This window comes from Pan paniscus, chromosome 16 (assembly GCF_029289425.2).
Source record: "Pan paniscus chromosome 16, NHGRI_mPanPan1-v2.0_pri, whole genome shotgun sequence".
In the NCBI taxonomy this organism is placed as follows: domain Eukaryota; kingdom Metazoa; phylum Chordata; class Mammalia; order Primates; family Hominidae; genus Pan; species Pan paniscus.
The window spans coordinates 48,846,541-48,873,394 of NC_073265.2; the positions used below are offsets into that span (position 1 = coordinate 48,846,541).

The 26,854-nt window shown below is 42.3% G+C and overlaps 1 protein-coding gene across 2 annotated transcripts in view; it reads left to right on the top strand.

Moving 5' to 3' along the window:
- Positions 1-26,854, top strand: part of GCNT3 (glucosaminyl (N-acetyl) transferase 3, mucin type) — a 94,431-nt gene that overhangs the window by 56,553 nt on the left and 11,024 nt on the right. The gene's annotated exons all lie outside the window — the stretch shown is intronic.

The following is a 26,854-nucleotide window of genomic DNA, read 5'->3' on the forward strand; positions in this document are numbered from 1 at the left end:
TATAGGTGTGAACCACTACACCCAGCATTCTTTCCTCCTTTACCCAGTCAATGCCCCTTTTCCCTGGAATGCTTCAGTTCTCAGTTTATGTCATTTTCCTGGGAAGACTTCCCAGATTCCCACCTCCTTACCCTCTCCTACTTCCATTCTTCCAAATAAAACTTAGCGTGCTTACAAAGTTTCTGTGAGGAACACAGGTTCCTTATCTGCCCAGGAAAGTGCCACCTTCTTACCCCAGCCCATGTTGCACCTGAAGGGGTGATAATAGGACAGGTATACCTTGTGGGGAGAGCTATTTTAGGGATTTTGACCTCCATACTCTGTTTTTTTTTTTTTTCTTATAGAACTTCTCAGTGGTGCCATGCTATTTCTCTGTGACTAACTGGACATTCCTTGGACACCCACTCTGTTATCTGAGGCATTTTGGGGTTCCCTTCCAGCCAGACACACAGCAGTGCAGCACAAATCTTGATCTTGTGCTGCTGCAGGGGATCCATTCTGTAACTAGCCTGGTGATCCAATCTGGGGCAGGAGTTCAGACAATTTGGGGTTGTCTCTTCCTTCTGCCAGTTTCTTGAGCCCAAATTCAGCTTGGTCTAGGGGTTGACCTAGTCCAGCTCTTCCCAAATATAGGGGCAGATCTGCTCACATGTGGTAGATTCCGTTCTCCATTCCTGAGGTAGAGATTGTGTACGTAGATCCATTGATAGAGGCCAGGCAGGGGAAAACTAAGGGCACCAACTGTGCATATCAAACCCGTGAGCTCTAATGGGGCCCATGCCATCCTCTGTTTAGGTACCCCAGAACCATGGCTTGAAGTTGGTGTTCAGTCCCTGACTTAGGCATTGGGAAGGGCCAAGGTTGAGCACTGGAAGCAGCACAGGCAATGTCCCTGAGTCTCTGCTTGTTCTGAGGGAAGCACTCCCAGGTGCCCAGTGGGCATTTTTATCATAGTCATTGCAGAAAATAGCACCAGAGCACAGAACTGCTGACACCCAAGAGCACAAAGTACATCTCCTGGCCTGGCCCATTCCACCTGTGGGTTGGCCAGCACCCACTGAGGTTGTGGCTGGTACCTGCAAGCACTGCAGACAGGTCTTAGAGATATTTCCCAGGTAAGAGAAGGGGCCAGAGTCAGGGCCTAGTCTTACTCCATGCCCACGTCACTGCCATCCTCATCCTCAATCAAATAGCCATATTCAGTAAAAAATTAAAAATGTGATTGCTTTGCAGAATAATGTCTGCATTTATTATGTTGCCGTGTAGTGTTTTACAGTTTAACTTATGGCTATTAAAGAGTGTAAAGTTTGGCTATACGTTACTTAATTGACTTATCAAAATGGCTGTTTAGTTATTGATAATATTCCTGAATATACCATCCATGTTCCTGCAGAGGACACGCTCTCTTTCCTTTTTATGACTGCATTAGTATTCATTGTGTATATGTACCACATTTTCTTTATCCAGTCTATCACTGATGGGCATTTGGGTTGATTCCATGTGTTTGCTATAGTGAATTGTGCTGCAGTGAACATTTGCCTGCATGTGTCTTTATGGTAGAATGACTTTATAATCCTCTGGGTGTATACCCAGTAATGGGATTTCTGGGTTGAATGGTAGTTCTGTTTTTAGCTTTTTGAGGAATGGCTATACTGTTTTCCACAATAGTTGAACTGATTTACATTCCCACCCACAGTGTATAAGTGTTTCTTTTTCTCTACTACCTCACCAGCATCTGTTATTTTTTGGCTTTTTAATAGCCATTCTGACTAGTGTGAGATTATATCTTATCATGATTTTGATTTGCATTTCTCTAATGATCAGTGATACTGAGCTTTTTTCATATGCCTGTTGGTCCCATGTATGTCTTGGAACTTTTTCATAAGGAACCTCAGGTTAGACTTTTAAGAAGCCTCTTGAAGCCCAGGCTTGGTGGCTCATGCCTGTAATCCCAGCACTTTGGGAGGCTGAGGCGGGTGGATCACTTGAGGTCAGGAGTTTGAGAGCAGCCTAGCCAACATGGCGAAACCCTGTCTCTACTAAAAATACAAAAATTAGCCGGGCATAGTGGCCCGTACCTATAATCCCAGCTATTCAGGAGACTGAGGCTGGAAAATCACATGAATCCAGGAGGCGTGGAAGTTGCAGTGAGCTGAGATAGAGCCACTGCACTCCAGCCTGGGCAACAGAGTGAGACAACATCTCAAAAAAAAAAAAAAAAAAAAAAGCCTTTTGAGGCTTAGGAACCAAGCCAAGAACTCGCAATCAGATTGTGCCTGTAATGCCTGTATGGGTTGGATGATTTTCTCTCCTTCCAAGGTCCCCCAAATATCTTGAGTTTCATGGGTGTATGAGAAAGTGATATTATTTACTTACCACAAGGCTAGGAACACTGTAAGGTAGACATGTGGACAAGACATAAGGCCAGTTTTTCCAAGGCCTTCTATTGGCTTTATAAAATCAACGTCTGTTCCTTACAATTGTCTGGTCATGGGCCGGGCATGGTGGTTCGTGCCTGTAATCTCAGCACTTTGGGAGGCCAAGGTGGTGGAGTCGCTTGAGGCCAGGAGTTTGAGACCAGCCTGGGTAACATAGTGAGACTCCATCTTTACAAAAATTTAAGAAAATTAGCTGGGCATGGTGACACATGCCTGTAGTTCCAGCCTCTTGGGAGGCTGAGGTGGGAGGATGGCTTGGGCCCAGGTGGTTGAGGCTTCAGTGAGCTATGATTGTACTACTGCACTCCAGCCTGGATGACAGAGTAAGACCCTGTCTCAAAAAATTGACTGGTTATATTCAAAGGTACAACATTTCAGGGAAAGTCTTGGTGATATAACTAGTGTTCTCAATTCCTTTTACAGGAACAGATTCTCATGGAATGTATGCAGATAACTATAATGCCATAAAAAAAGAATAATCATGAATAGTTTCCAAATTTTGGAGAGATCAGGTAGGGAGAAAAGCAAATATCAAAAATATACTTCACATTGCTGTAAGCTATAGATAGCTTAAAAGAAAAAACACATAAAAACAATCATCAGTGTTTCAAATAAAAATTCAAAAAATCATAATCTTTCCTTAGTTCAGTCCCATGTAATTAATTCTTATCTTGCTTAATGTTATGTTAGCATTTTTGAGTCCAGATTTTACTAGAGTTCTGGAAGTTCAGGCCAATGGTATGAACTCAAAATTACTAGAAAGCTGTTATTTGTCAGAGTTCTTTTTGTTCTTTTTACATATCTTCTGAAGACATAACACTTTAGGATTTGTAAAGGGCTTTCAGAAATAAAAGCATCAGAATAAAGTAATTGTGGACATGCCGATTTAAAATGACCATGTTTAAAGATCTGGTGAGAGCTCATTATAACATAATTGACAAGGATATTTGGTTATTTTTGTGGCCCATAACAATTTAACATAATCAGAAGTATGACCTATAACATATACCAAGAAATAAAAGATTTCTAGGCATCTCAGTTTTAGAAGACATATGTTAATAACATTTCCATAGAAATATAACTCAAAAAAAGTTAAACACCATGTTTTATAAATGACAGTGTTTCCTATATAATTTTAACATATCAAATAAGCCTATTGGTTTAATGTCCTTTTGTGCTTTTAGGGGTTCTTCTGGAATGTTTAAAAAGTTAGCTTGAAGTCAAGACAATTTCGATTCTGGGAAGTTTGTCAGAAATAAAGGTTTAAAACACTGGATCAAAAATAGGACCACAGATCATTATGAAATAATATTCATTTAACTACAGTGATTAAAAGAATTTAATAGCAAATATAGGAAGCTACGCAGTTGTAGAAAAACCTTAACTCTTCTAATATTTGGCTGCCCTAAGTAATCAAAGACCCAATAAAGAAAACAGGCCGGGTGCAGTAACTCATGCCTGTAACCGCAGCACTTTGGGAGGCCGAGCCAGGAGCATCATTTGAGCCCAGGAGTTTCAGACCAGACTGGACAACATAGCAAGACTCTGTCTCTACAAAAAAAATAAGAAAAAAAAAGCCAGGTGTGGTGGTACACAACCTTAGTTCTAGATACTTGGGAGGCCAAAGTGGGAGGACTGCTTGAACCCGGGAGTTGAAGGCTGCAGTAAGCTGTGATCCCGCCACTGCACTCCAGCTCGGGAGACAGAGGAAGACCCCATCTCAGAAAGAAAGAAAAAAAATACGAAGCACAGGAAGCAATCTTGATAAATTTACTCTTTCTCTGTGTACTGAGAAGGTGAACAAAATTCTTTTACTTATCCATACTGCACAAACATCTTTTTTTATTTTAAAACTTTATTTTCAGATAGTAGATAGGGGAAGTAGAATATATAGTTAGCAGGGGCTCAAGAAAAAGGGATTCAGTCTACTGGGAGGTTCCCTGTGGGAGAAGCACATCCAAGAGAGAAATACAGAGGCCTTTTAAAAAAAGCACAGAGTATTCAAGCTATCTATCTATCTATCAAATATGCTTATTGGTTTTTTATATATATGTAGTATATAGTATATATATAATATATAGTGTATATTTATATATAGTATATATTTAGTGTACACACAAATTCTATAAATATATGGTATATATACTAAATTATATAATATATAGTATATATATACGTCTGTGTGTATATATATGTGTGTGTATATATATGTATGTATATATAGAGAGAGAGTGCACATACTTTGGGAGAGACAGGATTGAGAGATGGGTTCAGAGAGACCTTGAGGCTGCTTCTTTAGTTCAACGTGTCAAAATGTCAAATTTCTGTGCCCCAGCAGTTACCATTCCCACCATCCATCTCCAAATCTTTGTCATCATCCTGCCTGGTATAGGTAGGAGGAAAATGATGACTCACCAGAATGATCAGGACACTTGTGGTTGAGACTTCTTTGTTTTGCACAGGTATAAGTCAATATTCAAACTCGCTTTGGAACATTTTTATGGCTTTCTCTGAAATGTGATTAACAAGGTTAAATACCCAGCCCTTGATATCTTTCTACTACGCAAGAGAGTTTTTAATTTCATAGCAATAAATATTTATTGCTTCCTGGTTCATTTCTGGGATTTATGCTCAGCACTTGTGGGAAGATGATGGGTTCAGACTGCATCAGCTAGGGCTGTCATTGGCACCTGTCTTCTCCCTGCTGTTCTCCCTGTAACCTGTACCTCTGCCCCTACTGCCAGCTTTCCCCAATTATATCTGAAATTATATCTGAACTACTTTTAAAATTTTCATTTGTTTTCTTTGACTATTCTTGTTTTTGAGAAATCTGTGGGTACTATCATGCTTCCTGGAAAAATCGCAGCCTTTGAATAACTACTGCAGTAAGACTGCAATAAGATAAATTTCCCAGGAAGTGGGGGTGGTTGTCTTGCTTAATTGATTTTTTTCTAATGTCCTTCGGATTAGGTAGAAAACCTTTTAAAAAATACTCAGGTGAGGGCTGAGGGGGTGGTGGCTCATGCCTGTAATCTTGGCACTTTGAGAGGCCAAAGCAGGCAGATCACTTGAAGTCAGGAATTTGAGACCAGCCTGGTGAACATGGTGAAACCCCATCTCTACCAAAAAATACAAAAAATAGCCAGGCAAAAAAATTAGCTGGGCATGGTGGCACATGCCTGTAGTCTTAGCTACTTGGGAGGCTGAGGTGGGAAGGTGGGAGACTCTGTTTTTTTTTTTTTTTTTTTTTTTGAGACGGAGTCTTGCTCTGGGGAGACTCTCTTGAGCCTGGGAGGTGGAGATTGCAGTGAGCTGAGATCCCGCCACTGTGCTCCATCCAGCCTGGGCAACAGAGTGAGATCCTGTCTCAAAAAACAAACCAACAAAAAACCCTCAAACAAACAAAAACAAATAAAAACTCAAGTGAAATATTTGTGAAAGGGAGAAGTCTACTTTCCTTGGAAAATAGATGGTTGAACATTACCATTAAGAAAAATTATTTAAAAGCTGGAAATGAGCAAGTTGGGCAGCATAGCATAGTCTTGCAGTATCATATAAGGGCATCCAAGGATTTTTATTTATTTATTTTTTTGAGACACAGTCTCCCTCTGTCACTCAGGCTGGAGTGCAATGGTGTGATCTCAGCTCACTGCAAGCTCCACCACCCGGTTCAAGTGATTTTCCTGCTTCAGCCTCCTAAGTTGGCTGGGTTTACAGGCGTGCACCACCACACCTGGCTAATCTTATTTTTGGTAGAGATGGGGTTTCACCATGTTGGTCAGGCTGGTCTCCAACTCCTGACCTCGTGATCCACCCGCCTCAGCCTCCCAAAGTGCTGGGATTACAGGCGCCTGGCCATTTTTTTTTTTTTTTTTTTTTTTGAGGTGGTGTCTTGCTCTGTCACCGAGGCTGGAGTGCAGCGGTACAGTGTCGGCTCACTGCAACATTTGCCTCCCAGGCTCAGCCTCCAGAGTAGCTGAGATTACAGGCACCTGCCACCACAGCAGGCTAATTTTTGTATTTCTATTAGAGATGGGGTTTCACCATGTTGGCAGGCTGGTCTTGAACTCCTGACCTCAAGTGATCCACCCACCTCGGCCTCCCAAAGTATTGGGATTATAGGCATGAGCCACTGTGCCTGGCCCTAAGGATGTTTTAATTATCTAGGGCAAAGCTTCTTAGTCTTCACACCAGTGACATTTTGAGCTGGATAATTCTTAGTTGTAAAGAGCTCTCCTGTTCATTGTAGGATGTGCAGCATCATCTATGGCCTCCACGCACAAGATGCCAGCAGACACCACCTCCTGTGACCAAAAATGTCTCCAGACAATGTCGAATGTGCCCTAGGGAGGCAAAATCACCCCTGGTTGAGAACCACTGATCAGGGAGAATGCACCTTTGACTTTGCTATTTGCTAATAATAAACATGTTAAATGGCCAGAAAGCACTGTGTCTAACTTTAGCTAACTCAAGCTCAGTAAAAGTATATGTTAGCTTGCAGATTTTGTTTGGTAGAGATACAAATAATGTATATCCGGTAGAAGAGAAGGGCTCAAATGTTATGATTTTATATGGCCCTATAAGACATTAGCCAGTTCTATGTCTAAGCTAGGAACTTTATTCCAACATTCTTTTATAAATGTCTAGAAATACTTCGTTTCTCAAGGTGCCCTTTGAATCAGCTTTACTATCTTACTTCTTCCCTCATTAATTAGTAAGTTGAGTAAGTTTTTGACATCTTCAATGCATATTAGTAAAGAGTCAAGTTTTAAACTTCTGTGAAAATTATAATTTAGCATGATCGAATTTTCTCTCTGGGCTGACATGAGCTGGGGCTGCCAATCATAATATTTGAGCATTTCTCTTCTACTGGGCATAAATTATTTGTATCTCTACCAAACAAGATCTTCAAGTCAAAGGTACATTCTCCCTGATTAATGGTTCTCAACCAGGGGTGATTTTGTCTCCCTAGGGTACATTTGACATTGTCTGGAGACATTTTTGGTCACACCTCGGGGTAGGAGGTGGTATCTGCTGGCATATTATGGGTGGAGGCTATAGATGATGCTGCATATCCTACGATGAACAGGATAGCTCTTTACAACAAAGAACTATCTAGCTCAAAATGTCATTGTTGGCCAGGCACAGCAGCTCATGCCTGTAATCCCAGAACTTTGGGAGGCCAAGGTGGGCAGATCACTTGAGGTCAGGAGTTCGAGACCAGCCTGGCCAACATGGCGAAATTCTACGAAAATTAGCTGGGCGTGGTGGCGTGTGCCTGTAATCCTAGCTACTGGGGAGGCTAAGGCAGGAGAATGACTTGAACCCTGGAGACAGAGGTTGCAGTGAACTGAGATCATGGTATTGCACTCCAGCGTGGGTGACAGAGCCAAAAAAGAAAAAAAAGTCATTGTGAAACTTGGGTCATAAGTCTCCTACCTTTCAGATTTGGCTTTCAATTTTTCTCAAATCTGTGTGGTGCTTTTAGATCCTTCTTGTCTCTCACAACCCGGTCAGCTTATCCCTAGCATCACTGATCTGGTAGGGTCCTCACCATTTCTACCCAAACTATTGCAGTATCTCCCCAGCTAGCCTCTTCACTTCCTGCCTTTCTTTTTTCTTTTTCTTTCTTTCTTTCTTTGTTTTTTGAGAGGGAGTCTCGCTCAGTCACCCAGGCTGGAGTGCAGTGGTGCTATCTCGGCTCAGTGCAACCTCTGCCTCCTGGGTTTAAGCAATTCTCCTGTCTCAGCCTCCCAAGTAGCTGGGACTACAGGCGCATGCCACCATGCCCAGCTAATTTTTATATTTTTAGTAGAGATGGGGTTTCAGCTGGGCGTGGTGACTCACGCCTGTAATCCTAGCGCTTTGGGAGGCCAAAGCGGGTGGATCACTAGGTCAGGAGTTTGAGACCAGCCTGGCCAACATGGTGAAACCCCATCTCTACAAAAGATACAAAAAATTAGCCAGGTGTGGTGGCATGCACCTGTAAATCCTAGCTACTGGGAAGGCTGAGGCAGGAGAATCACTGGAACCTGGGAGGCGGAGGTTGCAGTGAATCAAGATTGTGCCATTGCACTCCAGCCTGGGCAACAGGGCGAGACTCCGTCTCAAAAAAAAAAAAAAAGAGATGGGGTTTCACCATGTTGGTCAGGCTGGTCTCGAACTCCTGACCTCAGGTGATCTACCTGCCTTGGCCTCCCAGACTGCTGGGATTACAGGTGTGAGCCACTGTGCCCAGCCACTTCCTGCCTTTTGTGCCATCCTTTCATCCTTGCTGAACTCTGCTACCAACTAAGGATTCTCAAAACATGGTTCTGACATGTTGCTCCCAGACAAAGATGCCAGGGAGCAGCATCACAGAATTTCTGATCTGAAAGAGCTAGTCTTTTAGATTCAGGTTTAGGGGTTCCAGTTTCTACACCCTGAGGAAACTGAGACCCAGAGAAGACAAGTGGCTGATTAAAGTCACACAGGGAAGAGAATATTGTATAGTCAGGTTGAAAGGGCCCTAGACAGTTCCTAGAAATTGACATTGTGCATAAATCCCGGATATTATTCTGCTCCCCATTCATTTCGGTTGGAAAGTACAAGGCAGAAAATGTTCCCACTAAACGAGTGTGGAGAAAGGGGTGCCAAGTAATTAAGACTTCCCTGGTTTCAATCAGCACCTTCTAGATAAGTCTTTCATTATGAAAAACCACACACTGCTTAATCTGTCTTCCTGTGGCCTTAGGATCCTGCCTGCTTTAACCTCAACAAGCTCTGGGTTCCTTATTCTGCCACTCATTTGATTGTGCAGTTGGTTTTTCCTGATACTCCCATAATTAATTCTGTTTGCTTTTCATTGTATGTTCCTGCTTTCTTCCAGCTCTCTGGCCTCCCAGTCTACTTCCGTCTTTCTGTACTAACAACACCTTCTAGCCTCTGCTTTTTTGGATTTTCCCACAAAGAACTAACAAGTTGAGTTAAGCCCCTTAATTAACATTTTTTTTTAAATCCACATGTATAATTGGATCAGCTTGGTGTTTGATGCACTTTATTTTTGCACACTTGCACAGACTGTAATAAGTATCCCATTGGATTGTTGGGGAACAGGAAGCTGACTGGAGCCCACAAGAGTGTCTTATATAAATAGCACCCAAGGTATGTGGACTCTGCCACTCAGAATGTGGCCAAGATTAGAAGTTTCCCGTTAGAGGTAATAAAATTCCATGTTTATATCAATTAAGATTGGGTTGTTTGCTTCCTTTTTCAAATGAATTAGATAACTTTCCTCTACAAAATCACTGGCAGTGTGCGCTTATTCAAAATCAGTGACTGGTGTTTTACATTATCCAAAAACAAACGTATTTTCGGAACTCAGTGGCATGTCAGGGCAGCTCTGTTTCCTTAGGTCTGCATCACTCTCTCCGCTATTGGTATTTGGCATTTTTTGGAAGTGCCAAGCTAAAAGGCCAAAAGCTTTCTTTTTCTTTTTTCTCTTTCTTTTTTTCTTTCTTTCTTTTTTTTTTTTGAGATGGGGTCTCACACTGTTGCCCAGGAAGGAGTGCAGTGGCATAATCTCGACTCACTGCAACCTCCGCCTCCCAGGTTCAAGTGATTCTCCTTTCTCAGCCTCTTGAGTAGCTGGGATTACAAGCGCGTGCCAGCACGCCTGGCTAATCTTTTGTATTTTTAGTAGATACGGGGTTTCACTGTGTTGGCCAGGCTGGTCTCGAATGCCTGACCTCATGATCCACCCGCTTTTGCCTCCCGAAGTGCTGGGATTACAGGCGTGACCCACCGAGCCCGGCCTTTTTTTTTTTTTTTTTCTAAATGAGACAAGGTCTCACTCTGTCCCCCAGACTGGAGTGCAGTGGCATAATCACAGCTCACTGCAGCCTTCACCTCTCAGGCTCAAGCTATCCTCCTACCTCAGCCTCCCAAATAGTCAGGACAATAGGCATATGCCACCCCACCTGGCTAATTTTTTTGTGTTTTTTTTTTTTTTTTTTGTAGAGACAGGGTTTTACCGTGTTGCCCAGGCTGGTCTCAAACTTCTGGCCTCAAGGGATCCACCCACCTCAGCCTCCCAAAGTGCTGAGATTACTAGCATGAGCTACTGCACCCCACCACAAAGCTTTATTTCAAAGCACAGCTGTTTTGTTCCAGCATGATCATTGCCTTTCCTACTTCATTTCATACATCAAAATATATTCTGGGTGGATCCAGAATTTAAGTATTAAAAAATCATAAAAATTGTTAAAAGAAAATGTGAGTGAATATGTATATGACTCTGGAATGGAAATGGGTTTTCTAAGCATTATATTGAAGCTCAGAAGTCAAAAGGAAAGTGTGGATAAATTTGGCTACACAAAATCAATGCAATCTTCTATACATTAACTGTTGCCCCTAGGAAAGAACCCCATAAAACATAGTCAAAGATGAACAGTACACTAGGATACAATGTCTACAAAACCAGAACAAAGAGGGAATAGCCATTAAGCTGAAAGAACTCTCACAGATTAATAAAAAACAGCGAACAATCCAATAGGAAAATATGCAGAAAAAAGTTAATAGTAAAGAAATTTAAGAGGCCAAGGTGGGAGGATTGCTTGAAGCCAAGAGTTCTAGACCATCCTGGGTAACATAGCAAGACCTCGCCTTTACACGTTTTTTTTTTTTTTTTAATTGGCTGGGTGGGGTGGAATCCACCTGTAGTCCCAGGTACTCAGGAGGCTGAGGAGGAAGGATGGCTTGAGCCCAGGAGGGCAAGGCTGCAGTGAGCCGTGATCTTGCCATTGCACTCCAGCCTGAGTGGCAAAGTGAGACCCTGTCTCTAAAAAAGAAAAAAATAAGAAATGCAAATGGTCCCCCAAACTATGAAAAAATGCTCAAGCTTACTACTAATCAAAGAAACAGATTAAAACTACAGTGAGATGTCATTATTTAATTTATTGATTGTGGAAAGACAAAAGTACCAGATGATGACAAGGGGTAAACAGATACTTTATTTTATTTATTTCTTAAACATTATCTTTTTTTTTTTTTTTTGAGAGAGCCTGTCACCCAGGCTGGAGTACAGGGATACAATCTCAGCTTACTGCAGCCTTGACCTCCTGGGCTCCAGTGATCTTCCCGCCTCAGCCCCCCAAGTAGCTGGGATTACAGTTGCATACCACCACTCCCACCTCTGCCTCCCAAAGTGCTAGGATTACAGGTGTGAGCCACCATGCCCAACCAACAGGTACTTTTGTATTAAGTGGATAAAACCTTTTGAGAAGTATCAAACACTTTTAAAGCTGTGACCCAGAAATTATACTTCTAATAATTCTATAAAAGTAGCTGCACAAATATATATACACATGTATTTTATAAAATTTAAATGTTGACACAACTTTCAATATATGTGTATATTTTAATACAGCTATTTTTGTAATTAGAAATGCATTGTAAATAACTACTTTTTATTAAAAACACGATTATTTAAATATACTGTAACTCAAGCATAACTGAAGGGGTAATCTGTGGCCTTTAAAAACAAGGTAGTTTTAGTGTGTTGTCCAGGGTGTTGAAAAAAATGAAAAAAGAAAAATGTAGCTTTCAATGTACTACCATGGAATGACTTTCAGTATATTGTCAAGAGAAAAAGTTTCAAAAAAGCAGGTAAAATATTGAGTTTTTGTAAAATAATAATATGTTGACTGCTGTTGACATGCTTTTTTCTGTAAGTTTCTTCACCAGGAGAGCATGAGTCACTAGGGTACTGAATGAAATGTGTCTTAGAATTCAGTGATCCTTCCTCCTTCGGAGCTGGGCAGTCTCGTCCATCCAACCACTTTCTCACACATTCCACAAACAGTTACGTGTTCCCCAGGCAATGAGTGTGAGGCTAAGCAAACTGACCTTGAAGCTGGATTCCCTGAGCATGAATTCGTCAGTGTTACTCTGGGCAAGTTACTTTTTCCAGATAGGATCCACTTTATCTATCTTTCTGGTTGAAGAAACAGGCACAGGGAAGAGAAAGGTTATATCCAAGGGAGTTCCCCAGCCAGGAAGTAGCAGAGCCTGATCTAGAATTGTACTAGGAGTTGGCCAGCCTGACTAGGAATTATTTTACTTGCAGTGTGGGCAGCTGGAGTGGAGTGGAGAAGTGGGTAGGCCTGGCACTTCTCTGCCAGGTTATAAATTCTGGCTCTGCCACCTACCAGTTGTTACAACTTTGAATAAGTTACTCAGTGTCTCTGTGCCTTATAGGATTTGTTGTGAGAACTAAATGTTAGGTGCTTGGAACAGCATTTGGCACATACTTAGACTCAGTATATCTTAGTTGTTGTTATTTGTAAGATACTAGGGATTAAAAAGTGAACAAGGAAGCATAATCCTTGTACTGGAGGAACTGACAACATAGCCAAGTATAGAGTGTGGGAAACACTGTGATGAGGAAGCATTTCAGGATGTTGTGAGAGCTAGGAAGAGGGGCTGGGCACGGTGGCTCAGGCCTGCAATCCTAGCACTTTGGGAGGCGGAGGCGGGTGGATCGCTTGAGCTCAGGAGTTCGAGAGCAGCCTGGGCAACATGGTGAAAGCCCATCTCTACAAATAAAACAATTAACTGGGTATGGTGGTACACACCTGTACTTCAAGCTATCTGGGGGGCTGAGGCAGGAGGATGCTTGAGCCCAAGAGGTGGAGGTCACTGTGAGGTGAGCTGAGATCACGCCATTGCATTCCAGCTGGGTGGCAGTGTGACACTGTCTTTAAAAAAAAAAAAAAAAAGCTAGGAAGAGGTGCGTCCAACCCAGGGGAGGGTCATGGGAGGCTGCCTAGAGGAAGTCACAGGCAAGCTGAGGAGTCAGAGAGAACAGCCTGAATCAAAGTCCAGAGATGATAAAGAGCCTGGTTATTTTCAGAAGCCAAAGGGAAGGCAAGAGAAATACCTGAGCACACATTGAGACAAGGCCAGGCATTGTGACTCGAGGCTGAGGCCACTGTGTTGGACCTTCAGCTCAGTGGTTCCTGCTTCTCCTGTTGTTTGTCTGGCTGATCTCTGCTCACCCATCAAGTATTAGCCTAAATGCCACTTCCTCCAGGATGTCTTCCAGGAACCCAAGCTTCCCACAGTTTATGTCCTCTTGCTGCAGGAACCATTGGTACTTTTAGTGCTTTTTGTACTTTATTGTTATTGCTAGATTGTTGCTCTTTCCTTCTATGAATGCCTATACAAGTGTATTTCATAGAAGTTATTTACTAACACATACCCATTAGTATGCTCAGGTCATAAGTGCGATAACAGAGGCAGAGGGAGAATCTAGGAGTTTCAGGGACAGGATTTTCCATAACCATTCTAACATGGGCTCTAGTCCACAACCAGGCCAGACTCCAGCTGCTGTTCCAGAGCCCCCTGGGCAGGGCCATGGCAGGAAACACTGCTCAAAGACAAAGCTCATCTCTGATGAGCTGGAACTATATTATATGACAGCCGGAAGGTACTGAGAACCAAATCAGTCTGTTCAACCTCCCACCTGTGCAGTTTTACCCTGTGCCACCCTGGCAGGGAGAGATGAGAAGAGGCCCACGACTGGCTCCTACGGGTCTGCCCTCTTCCTCCTCACCTTCTCCTCTGCTCCCCACCTAGAAAGGTAGACTGTCTGCCCAGGCCCAGCACAAGGTCTCAATGATCCATGCCTGAAGGATAGCAATGACCACAACTACACACATGCACTTTTCCAGGGATCCAGAGTGTGCAGTTGATAGGACATTACAGGTTGGGGGGCACAGAAATACTTTTCTCGTTTGATACTGTAGGGGCCTTGGGAAACAGTTCCTTCCACCTACTAAAGGTTTGCGGATGATGAGCTGACAAAGGGTAAATTAATAGGAGAAAAAGGCACACAAAACATTTAATGTGTATGTGGACATAGAAGCCATACACAATGTATAAGACTCAAAAAGGGGCCAGATAGTTGAGACTTAAGTAGTGTCTTTGTAGGGGAAAGATGTATGGACCCAGGACAAGATATTTTATGAATGATTCTCTTTGGGAGCTGAATGAGACAAGTTAGGAGAAGGTGAGGGGTGGAACTGCACAGGAACAAAGGTTGTCTTACTATGCAGATGAAGTCCCCCAGTTGACAGCTGGAAGGTACTGAGAACCAAATCAGCCTGTTTTACACTTGCCTCCCTGGCAGGTAGAGAAGAGAAATCTTCCACTGGAGGACTTGTATTGTATTGTATTGTATTTTTAAATTTCAATAGGTTTTTGGGGAACAGGTGGTGTTTGGTTACATGAATAAGTTCTTTAGTGGTGATTTCTGACATTTCAGTGCACCCATCATCTGAGTAGTGTACACTGTACCCAATGTGTTGTCTTTTGTCTTTCACCCCTCTTCCACCCTTTCCCCCGAGTGCCCAAAGTCGATTCTATCATTCTTCTGCCTTTGTGTCCTCATAGCTTAGCTCCTACTTATAAGTGAGAACATAAGATGTTTCATTTTCCATTTTTTAGTTACTTCATTTAGAATAATGGTCTCCAGTTCCATCCAAGTTGCTGCAAATGTTATTATTTTATTGCTCTTTTTTTTCTTTTTGAGATAGAGTCTCCCTCTGTCACCCAGGCTGGAATGCAGTGGCACAATCTCAGCTCACTGCAACCCCTGCCTCCTGGGTTCAAGCAATTTTCCTGTCTCAGCCTCCCAAGTAGCAGGGACTACAAGGCACATGCCATTACACCTGGCTAATTTTTGCATTTTTAGTGGACATGGGGTTTCAGCATATTGGTCAGGCTGGTCTTAAACTCCTGAACTCAGGTGATCCACCTGCCTTGGCCTCCCAAAGTGTTGGGATTACAGGCAAGAGTGTATATATACATATATATATATATACACACACACACACATACACACATCCAGGAGTGAGATTGCTGGATCAAATGATAGATCTACTTTCAGTTCTTTAAGGAATCTCCATACTGTTTTCCCTAGTGGTTGTAATATTTTACATTCCCACCAACCGGGTAAAAGTGTTCCCTTTTTACCACATCCATGCCAACATCTATTTTTTTATTTTTTTATTGTGGCCGTTCTTGCAGGAGTATCACATTGTGGTTTCGATTTGCATTTCCCTGATAATTAGTGATGTTGAGCATTTTTTTCATCTATTTGTTGGCCATTTGTATATCTTCTTTTGGAATTGTCTAGTCATATCCTTAGCCCACTTTCTGATGGGATTTTTTTTTTCTTGCTGATTTATTTGAGTTCCTTGTATATTGTGGATATTAGTCCTTTGTGGGATGTATAGATTGTAAAGATTTTCTCCCACTCTGGGTTGTCTGTTAACTCTGCTGATTATTTCTTTAGCTGTGCAGAAGCTTTTTTTTGTTTAATTAGGTGAAAAGTCTCTGTGGATGTGGCAACAACTCCCAGTCTCTTCTCCCCTGGTTAATTTTTTTTTCTTGGTTATTTGATGAGATGGATCTTAAGACAATTGGATTTCTTTTGGGCAGAACATTTTTCTTTTCTTTTCTTAAGATAGAGTCTCCATCTGTCACCAGGCTAGAGTATGGTGGCATGATCATAGCTCACTGCAGCCTGCAATTCCTGAGCTCTAAAGAGATCCTTCCTCCTCAGCCTCCAGAGTAGCTGGGACTATAGGTGTGCACCACTGAGTGGTCAGCTAATTTTTAAAATTTTTGGTTGAAATAAGGTCTTGCTTTGTTGCTCAGCCTGGTCTTAAACTCCTGGCTTCAAGTGATCCTCCTGCCTAGATCGCTCAAAGTACTGGGATTACAGGTTTGAGCCACCACAGCCAGTCTGGAAAGATGTTTTTAGATAAGTAAATTGCAGAGAGAGACAGAGTTCCTCTCAGTGCTTCAGGAAAGAGAATCAGAAAGACAGGGAGGCAGGGAAGGTGAGAGAGAGGCCTTTGTTCTGAGACTTACATATCAATTCTCAAAGCACTCAGTATGTCAAAGGGCAGTAGTTTGGGGAATCATTTTCTGCACCCCAACACTGCCAAAACGGATGGCATGAAGAGCCAGTGTTTGTTACTGGTTTTAATATCAATAAAATAAAACTAAATGGTGTCACATGTTATTTCATTTAATGCATTTTTATATTTTTATATAATAGTTGGCCTGGTGATCCTGTTCCCTTAAAAAAGACAATATCCTTTTTTTGAGATGGAGTCTCACTCTGTCACCCAAGCTGGAGGTGCAGTGGCACCATCTTGGCTCACTGCAACGTCTGCCTCCCGGGTTCAAGTAATCTTCCTGCCTCAGGCTCTGGAGTAGCTGGAATTACAGGTGTGCACCACCACACCCAGCTAATTTGTGTATTTTTAGTAGAGACAGGCTTTTGCCATGTTGGTCAGGCTAGTCTCGAACTCCTGACCTCGAGCGACCCATTCACCTCGGCCTCCCAAAATGCTAGCATTACAGGCGTGAGCCACTGCACCCGGCCCAGTATCCTTTTCATAAGATGAGTGAATGAAGTGGCAATTTGTGGGTGCTAGGTGATGCAAATGTTTGAATTATATTAAGTTGCTATTATTATAAAAACACTCGATTTTTTACATACATAAAAATCACCTTTGCAACTACTAGAGTAACTGCCCAATGGGTTCTTCTTGCCTAGAAAGCGCTGATTTATCAAGATAGGGAAATTGCAACAGAGAAAGAATAATTCATGTAGAGCCGGCTATACAGGATACTTCAGTTCAAAGTCAGTCGCCTTGAAAACTTTGGGATCTGGGTTTTTAAGGACAATTTGGTGGGTAGGGGCCAGTGAGTCAGGAGTGCTGATTGGTTGGGTTGGAGATGAAATCATAGGCAGTTGAAGCTGTCCTTTTGTGTTGAGTCAGTTTCTGAGCTGGGGGGCCAGGAGACCAGATGAGCCAGTTTATCAATCTGGATGGTGCCTATCAAGGGCTGGGGCTGCAAAACATCTCAAGTAATTATCTTAGGTTTTACAATAGTGACATTATCCCCAGGAGCAATTTGAGGAGAGTCAGAGTCTTAGAGCCTCCCAGCTGCATGACTCCTAAGTTATAGTTTTTAATCTTGTGGCTAATTTGGTAGCTCCACAAAGGCAATCTAGTCCTCAGGCAGGAAGGAGGTTTGTTTTGGGAAAGGGCTGTTATTATCTTTGTTTCAAAGTTAAACTATAAACTAAGTTCCTCCTACAGTTAGTTTGGCCTCCACCAAGGAATGAACAAGGACAACCTGGAAGTTAGAAGCAAGATGGAGTCAGTTAGGTCACATCTCTTTCACTGTCATAATTTTCTGAGTTAACGATTTTGCAACAGCGATTTCGCTAGTATCCAGTTAGACATAAATACACTCATACACACTGTGGGGGCCATAGGCTCTTGGTCTCCTAAAGGTTCACTGAAAAATTACTGATGAGGCAGATTGATTAGAAGGAGAAAAAGGCATGCAAATTTACTTAACATGTATACATGGGAACTTTCAGAATGAAGATCCAACCTTTTAATAAACCACAGAAGCTTATATACCATCTTGAGGTTACAGAAGGAATGGGGGCTTGAATCCTGGTAAAAAAGATTATGGGATGGGGAGAAGAGGAATTCTAGGGAGGGTCAACAAATGGTTCTTAGGAAGAATGAATGGATCTGGAACAGAGATTAACTTGTAAATAGTTTTCCTTGGAGGCCATGCGGTGACTCATGCCTGTAATCCCAGCATTTTGGGAGGCTGAGGCAGGTGGGTCATCTGAGGTCAGAAGTTCAAGACCAGCCTGGCCAACATGGTGAAACTCTGTCTGTACTAAAAATACAAAAAATTAGCTGGGCGTGGTAACAGGGACCTGTAATCCCAGCTACTTGGGAGGCTGAGGCAGGAGAATTGCCTCAACCCAGATGGTGATTGCAGTGAGCCAAGATCACACCATTGCACTCCAGCCTGGGTAACAAGAGCAAAACTCTGTCTGGGAAAAAAAAAAAAAACAAAAACAACAAAAAAAGTTTTTCTTGGAATTTAAATGGTCCTTGGATACAGTCATTATACTTATTTTATTTATTTTATTTTATATATTTTTATTGTATTTTATTTTAATTTTTTTGAGATGGAGTCTTGCTCTGTTGCCCAGGCTGGAGTGCAGTGGTGCAATCTTGGCTCACTGCAAGCTCCACCTCCTGGGTTCACACCATTCTCCTGGCTCAGCCTCCCGAGTAGCTGGGACTACAGGCGCCCGCCACCACGCCCGGCTAATTTTTTTGTATTTTTTAGTGGAGATGGGTTTCACCATGTTAGCCAGGATGGTCTTGATCTCCTGACCTCTTGATCCGCCCACCTCAGCCTCCCAAAGTGCTAGGTTACAGGCGTGAGGCACCGTGCCTGGCCTCATCATACTTTTTAAAGGGTATGCTCATTTGTGGTCACATTTAGAGAAAAAAAAAGTATGTACATTCTAGATAAGTTGTCGAATGGATTTATTTTTACCTGCTGCCCAGATACAGCAAATTTATCAAGACAGGGGAATTGCAATAGAGAAAAAGTAAAGAGTGTGAGGCACGTAGAGCCAGCTAAAAAGGAGACTGGTGTTTTATTACTCAAATTAGCCTCTCTGAAAATTCAGAGGGTAGGGTTTTTCAAGGATGGTTTGCAGGGCAGGGAGGTTAGGGGATTGGGTGCTGCTGACTGATTGAGGATGCAGTCATAGGGGTGTGGAGAATGGTACTTGTGGCTGAGTCTACTGCTGGGTATGGGCCAGAGGAGCAGTTAAATCAAAATTCTTGGGTCTTGGGTCATCAGAAATGCAAAAGCCTCAAAGGACATTATCTTACAAAAGCCATCTCATTGGCTTTTGTAAAACCAAAAGCCAGTCTTTGGTTTTATAATAGTGATGTTATCTGCAGGAGTAACTGGGGCAGTTGCAAATCTTGTGACCTCTTGAATAATGGCTGGCAATCATTTACGCCTACATCTTAGCAGAATTCAGCTCCTCTCATCCTGCTAATGTGGTGTCTTTCATTAGTTTTATGAAGCTGGTTTAGTTTTGGGGAAGGGCTGTTATAACTTAAACTATAATCCAAATTTCTTTGAAAGTTAGCTTGGCCCAAGCCCAGGAATGACCAAGGGCAGTTTGCAGAGTAAAGGAAAGATGGGGGTTGGTTAGATCAGAGCTTTTTCACTGTCGTCATTTTCTCATTGTTACAATTTTTGCAAAGGCAGTTTCAAAAATATTTTGGGAGTATTGGTTTCTGAGCTCCAACACACACACGCATCCACTCACACACAATTCTTTCCTTAATAAAGACTAGATGTGTTTGCATAGGCCTGTGAAGAGGTTTAAGAAAAAAACATTGACTCCTGTAATCAAAGAGAGTACTATTTTGTATTTTCTAAAATGATTTTAAAATAACTTAAACATAATGCTAAATTATGATGTAGAGCTAGAGAACAAAAAGCATGTGTATTCTAGATAAGTTACAAAACTGATGAAACAAACCGGCAGTAATCACAGAATCCAGTGATTAATGTTTTGACGCATTACTTTCTGGACATTTTCCTGAAATGTGCTCTTAAGAAACAGAAGATGGTTGTAGTGAAACTGCCTTTGCAAAAATTATAAGTAGTAAGGGAAATCAAACATAATTGACTCCATCTTGCTTCTACCAGGCTAAATTGCTTTTGCTCATTTTTTGTGGAGGCCATAATAGTCCTTTTCTTAAACTTATCCCCTCCTGGTTGAAAGATTGAAACCATGTTATTAAAGACTAATAAAAGGCCACAAGATGAGAATTATGGTGTTACAGGAAAGAGGTCCCAATCCAGACCCCAAGAGAGGGTTCTTGGATCTCATGGAAGAAAGAATTCAGGCTGACTCCACAGTGCAGAGCAAAAGCAAATTTATTAAGAAAGCAAAGAAATGAAAGCATGGCTACTCCATAGACAGAGCAGCCCTGAGGGCTTCTAGTTCCCCATTTTGATGGTCATTTTGTGATATGCTAAACAAGGGGTGGATTATTGATGCCTCCCCCTTTTAGACCATATAGAGTAACTTCCTGATGTAGCCATGGCATTTGTAAACTGTCAGCACTGGTGGGATTGTAGCAGTGAGGATGACCAGAGATCACTGTCATTGCCATCTTGGTTTTGGTGGGTTTTCGCTGGCTTCTTAACTGCAAACTATTTTATCAGCTAGGTCTTGTTGACCTGTATCTTGTGCTGACCTCCTGTCTCATCTGGTGACTTAGAATGCCTTAACTATCTGGGAATGCAGCCCAGTAGGTTTCAGACTCATTTTACTGTGCTCCTATTCAAGATGGAGTTGCTCTGGTTCACATACCTCTGACAATGGGAGGGCCTGAACTTTGCTAAAAAATAGGCATGGTTAAACAATACCCATTAATTGCTTGCTTAGCTTGCTTTTCTATAGCTGCCTGCTGTCCCAGAGTCATAAACCAGAGGTCAAAAGATTGTGACTTCCCAAACTGCTCCTATAGATAACATTACTATTTTGAGACCTTAAAGGGCTGGTTTTTGAGATATTTTTCAGATTTAGTATTTTGGCAGACCAAGAGATACCACCTGGACCTGTGACCAAGAAACTAACTCAACTGGTTCTGTTACCTACAGCTGGGAATTGACTCAGCTGTAGCTTTGATACCCCTATAATTTCATCCTTAACCAATCAGTTGTTTCAGTTCCCTATCCCCCTACCCACCAAAATACCTTTAAAAACCCTGTGATATGGTTTGGCTCTGTCCCCACCCAAATCTCATCTTGAATACTCATGTGCTTTGGAGGGACCCAGTGGGAGGTGATTGAATTATGTGGATGGGTTTTTCCTGCACTGTTCTCATGATATTGAATGAGTCTCTCAAGATCTGATGGGTTAAAAAGGGGAGTTTCCCTGCACAAGCTCTCTTCTCTTATCTGCCACCGTGTGAGACATGCCCTTCATCTTCTGCCATGATTGTGAGGCCTCCCCAGCCACGTGGAACTGTAAGTCCAATAAACCTCTTTGTTTTATAAATTTCCTGGCCTTGGGTATGTCTTTATCAGCAGCATGAAAACAGACTAATACATCCTACCTCTGAATTCTTGGGGAGATGGGCTTGAGAAACATCTCTTGTCCCTCTCGTGTGGCTGCCCTGCAATTATTAAACTCTTTCTCTTTCTCAATACTTGCTGTTTTTGGTGTGTTGGCTTTTTCAGAGTAGTAGGCAAAAGTAACCCTTTGGGCTGTAATGGTGGGGTAGAGTAGAGGAAGTAGTGGTAGAGAGAATGAGAACTAGAGTCCATATTCTACACTTCATAGGCCTCACTCAAGCCACTCTTTACTCCTCTGCAATGGAATCACCCAGTGGCTTCTTCCTGCCTACTGTACAGACAAAACCAATTCACTGTGAGACCATGGCATTGCAGTAAGGGAAGCAGTTAATTGACGCAAGGCTGGCCATACCATGCAGGAGACACAGTTATTACTCAAATCAACCTCCCTGAAGGCTTGGAGGTTGGGGTTTTTCAAGGATAGTTTGGTAGGCAGGGGGCTAGGGAGTGGGGAATGTTGATAGGTTGAGGATTCCATTATAGGGGTGTGGAAAGTGGTCCTCATGCACTGAGTCATGAGTTGTGGGTCAAGGTGGAGTCAGCCAGTCATCAGAAATGCAAAAGTCTAAAAAGACTGTTCAAAAGGCCAATCTTGGGTTCTGTGATAGTCACGTTATCTATAGGCGTAATTGGAGAATTCACAGATCTTGTGACCTTCAAACATTGGCTTGCTAAGTACACCTACTTTTTAGCAGAATTCAGGCCTCTTTCATAATGCTAACCTTGTGGCCTTTCATTAGTTTTACAAAGGCGGTTTAGTTTTTGTAAGGGCTATTATCCTTACTTTAAGGTTAAACTATAAACCAAATTACTCCCATGATTAGCTTGGGCGACACCCAGGAATGAGTGAAGACAGCTTGTGAGGCTAGGTGCAAGATGGAGTCAGCCATATTTGATTTTTTTGCAAATGTAGTTTCAGAAACAAGTGCTTCTTTTTTTTTTTCTTTTTTTTTTTTTATGTGATTCTAAATGTCCCTGCATTAGGACATGGCATCTCTATGATTTAGGCACTTACGAATGAGTGCTCATGTCAGAGACCTGAAGATGTAATGGTTCCAACAGTTAGTGTTAAGTTTAGCCTAAAACTGCCTTCTTACATGGTTAAGTTTACCCTAAAGGTTTCTTGGTACATAGTGAATTGTAACCTAACTGAATGTGTAAACAGACTATAACAACTATAACCTACTGTTGTACCAATCACTGAGTTTTTACCAATCAAAGGAGGACAACTGTTTAAACCGTATTCCAATAAAGCAAATGCCAAGCTGTAACCAATCTGACTCTTTCTGTAGCTCACTTCCATTTTCTGTAAGTCACTTTTTTTTCACTGTCCATAAGTTATCTTCAATGATAGTACAGGGCTGGAGTCTCTTGGAGCCTGCTCTGGTTCAGGAAGCTGCCTGATTCATGAATTGTTCTTTGCTCGGTTAAACTGTTAAATTTGTCTAAGGTTTTTATTTCAACAATAAGAATTATTTCTCTCTTACCCAAATACAGCCCAGGAGGAGGCAGTTCAGAACTGGTGAAGTGGCTCCATGGTATTACTATCTTTTAGCTCATGGCTTCTATTCTTTTTTTTTTTTTTGAGATGGAGTCTTACTCTACTGCTCAGGCTGGAGTGCAGTAGCATGATCTCGGCTCACTGCAACCTCTGCCTTCCAGGTTCAAGCAATTTTCCCTGCCTCAGCCTCCTGAGTAGGTGGGATTACAGGCACCCGCCACCATGCCTGGCTAATTTTTTTTTTTTTTTTTTTTGTATTTCTAGTAGACATAGGGTTTTACCATATTGGCCAGCCTGGTCTCGAACTCTTGACCTCAGGTGATCCACCCACCCACCTTGGCCTCCCAAAGTGCTGGGATTACCGGTGGGAGCCACCATGCCTGGCCTATTCTATACATTTTCTAGAAATTTTAGAACTGTCTTTTTAGATTTAAATCTGAAACTTATGTTTATAGTGTGGGGTAAGGATACAACCTTCTTTTTCCAGATGATTGCCCCAAGCGGGTATTTTCTTTAACCTCTTGTAGCTACTAGCCAGAACTTTCCCTAGAAAATGCAGGAGGCGCCAAGACACATTCTTATTCTTTCTAGACTTCACAAAGACCTACACTCATTTGTTTGCACTATTTTTTAATGATTCCCTCTGGGCTTCCAGTATATTCAATGCATCTCTCTTTGCACTTTTAAGTGGCATCATAAATACGGGTGGCAGCTGGGCGTGGTAGCTCACACTTGTAATCCCAGAACTTTGGGAGGCTGAGGTGGGTGGATCACTTGAGGTCAGGAGTCCTAGACCAGCCTGGGCAATATGGCAAAACCCCGTCTCCACTAAAAATTCAAAAACTAGCTGGGTGTGGTTGTGCGTACCTGTAATCCCAGCTACTGGGGAGGCTGAGGCAGGAGAATTGCTTGAACCTGGGAGGCAGAGGTTGCAGTGAGCTGAGATCGTGCCATTGCACTCCAGCCTGGGCAACAGAGCACGAGACTCTGTCTCAAAAAATAAAAATAAATAAATAAATAAATATAGGTGGCATCATAATGATCTTTTTGCAAATATTTTTCCCACACAGTGCTATGAACTGCTTGAGAGTAAGAACTGCCTTTATTAACTTTGTATCTCTGGTACTTACTATTTAGTAGTTTCCTCAGTAAACAATTGTGTGTTTTGTTTGTTTTTGAGACGGAGTGTTACTCTGTTGCCCAGGCTGGAGTGCAGTGGTGTAATTTCAGCTCACTGCAACCTCTGCCTCCCAGGTTCAAGTAGCTGGGACTACAGAATCCCGTCACCATGCCCAGCTAATTTTTATATTTTTAGTAGAGATGGAGTTTCACCATGTTGGCCAGACTGGTCTCAAATTCCTGACCTCAGGTGATCCACCAGCCTTGGCCTCCCAAAGTGCTGGGATTACAGGCATGAGCCTGCACACCTGGCTAATAAACAATTGTTAAATGGAATTTATAAATCAATAAAACATGGCCATATCTTACATACCATTTGTTATTGGTTCCATTTAGAAGTTGATTCCTAATGACACAATAGGAGGCATCTTTTTCTTAAAAAATTTGTTGTATTTTAAAAGATAGGGGTCTTGCTGTGTTGCCCGGGCTGGTCTGAAACTCCTGGCCTCAAGTAATCCTCCCAACTCAGCCTCCCAAAGTGCTGGGATTACAGGGGTAGGCCAGCACACCCAGTCATTATGAGGCATCTTAATCTCATTAGCATGTCTCCAAATCCCATCTCAAACTGAGAATGTTTCCTAAACAAAATTAATCCCCTTAAAAATGTTGTTTGGGGGCTGGGCGCCGCAGCTCACGCCTGTGATCCCAGCACTTTGGGAGTCCGAGGCGGGCAGATCACCTGAAGTCGGGAGTTTGAAAGCAGCCTGACCAACATGGAGAAACCCCGTCTCTACTAAAAATACAAAATTAGCTGGGCGTGGTGGCGCATGCCTGTAATCCCAGCTACTAGGGAGGCTGAGGCAGGAGAATCACTTGAACCCGGGAGGCTGAGGTTGCCGTGAGCCGAGATCGTGCCATTGCACTCCAGCCTGGGCAACAAGAGCGAAAGTCCATCTCAAAAAAAAAAAAAAAAAATGTTGTTTGGGTTTCTATTAGCTTCAGCCCTGTAGCATCACATTTTTGCATATAGTTTACTTTAGGGAGATTCTATCCATTAATTCTAGTAGCTACTGTGAAGGCCAAGGGAAAGCTCCCTATCCTTTGAAGCTTCACTGAAAAGTCAACTCACAACTCACAAAAGGCAGGTTAATTGGGGCATGCAAGTTGTATTAACTCACACCTGGGGAGAATCACAGATGGGGTTAGCCGCCCTGCAAGGAGGTTCTGAAGATTATATGCCACCCTGGCAACATAGGTTATGGGAGGAGAGAGGAGAAGAGGAATTCTATTGAGGGGTTTACTAGGGGGAATGAATAGATCAGGGAACAGAGATTAATTTGAGCATTATCATGTGAACATGTCTGTCCAGGTGTGGTTACACTCTTGGTCTTCAGGGAGGGGAAGAAAAAACAATTGTTCTTGGTGGGTCTGGATTTTTGGCAGATAATAGAAATTAAGCTTCAGAGACAGTGGGTGGGAGGGTTAGAACTTGAGGCTTCTTCAGTAGGTCAAGGTGTCATTTTTGGAACATCAGCTACTGACCCCCAACACTACCAACAAGCCGTATTTCCACGATTCCAGCACAGTAGTCCCCCCTTATTCTATTTCACTTACCATGGTTTCAGTTATCTGCAGTCAACAATGGTCCAACAATATTTGTGTTTTGAGAGAAGAGAGAGAGAGACCACATACACACAACTTTAACTACAATATAGTGTTACAATGGTTTTATTAGTTGTTGTTAATCTCTTGCTGTGCATAATTTGTAAAACTTTATGACAAGTATGTATGTGTGTCAGGCTGTTCTTGCATTGCTATAAAGAAATACCAGAGACTGGGTCATTTGTAAAGAAAAGAGGTTTAATTGGCTCGTGGTTCTGCAGGTTGTACAAGTATGGAGTCCGCATCTGCTCAGCTTCTGAGGAGGTCTTAGGGAGCTTTTACTTATGGCATTCTAACATGGCGAGAACAGGTGCTTGCACATCACGTGGCAAAAGCAGGAGTGAGTGAGACAGAGAGGTAGAGAGGTGGGGTAGGTGCCCTGCACTTTTTAACAACCAGATCCAATAAGAACTCACTCATTATTGAGAGGACAGCGCCAAGCCATCAAGGATTCACCCCCCTGACCCAAACATCTCCCATCAGGCCCCAACTTCAATGCTGGGGATTGCAATTCAACAAGAATTTGGCAGAAACATGTGTTCAAACTATATCATTATGTGTAGGAAAAAAACAGTATACATAGGGTTTGGTACTATCTGCTGTTCCAGGTATCCAACTGGGCATCTTGCAATGTATCCCCCATGGATAAGGGGGACTTCTGACTTAGACGACCTTCCCAGGGACAGTGAGGTAGCCGTTCATTTGGGAAATATTCACAGCAAGTCTACTGAGGACTAAACTCTGATTTTTTATCTTGCCCAAATTCCTATCTAAGGGGAGTGGGGAGTCATGCCCTACAAATCCAGTTCTCATCAGATGGGTTTTATTTAACTCTATATATCATGACTTACTTTCCAACCTGACTCTGGCATAACATTATGAGACAAGGAAGAAAAACAAAGTATTTTACCCCAAAAACATGTTTCTTTGCCATTATTTTGAAATGGCCCTGCAAAGCTGTCCTTCATGGGGGAAAATTTACATCTGTAAAGACTCTTTATTAACATAGCTAGATCTTTTTCTTCCAGGCCCTCCCAATCTTAAAGTGATTAAGAGTCTAGAACCTTTTAAAGATACGAAT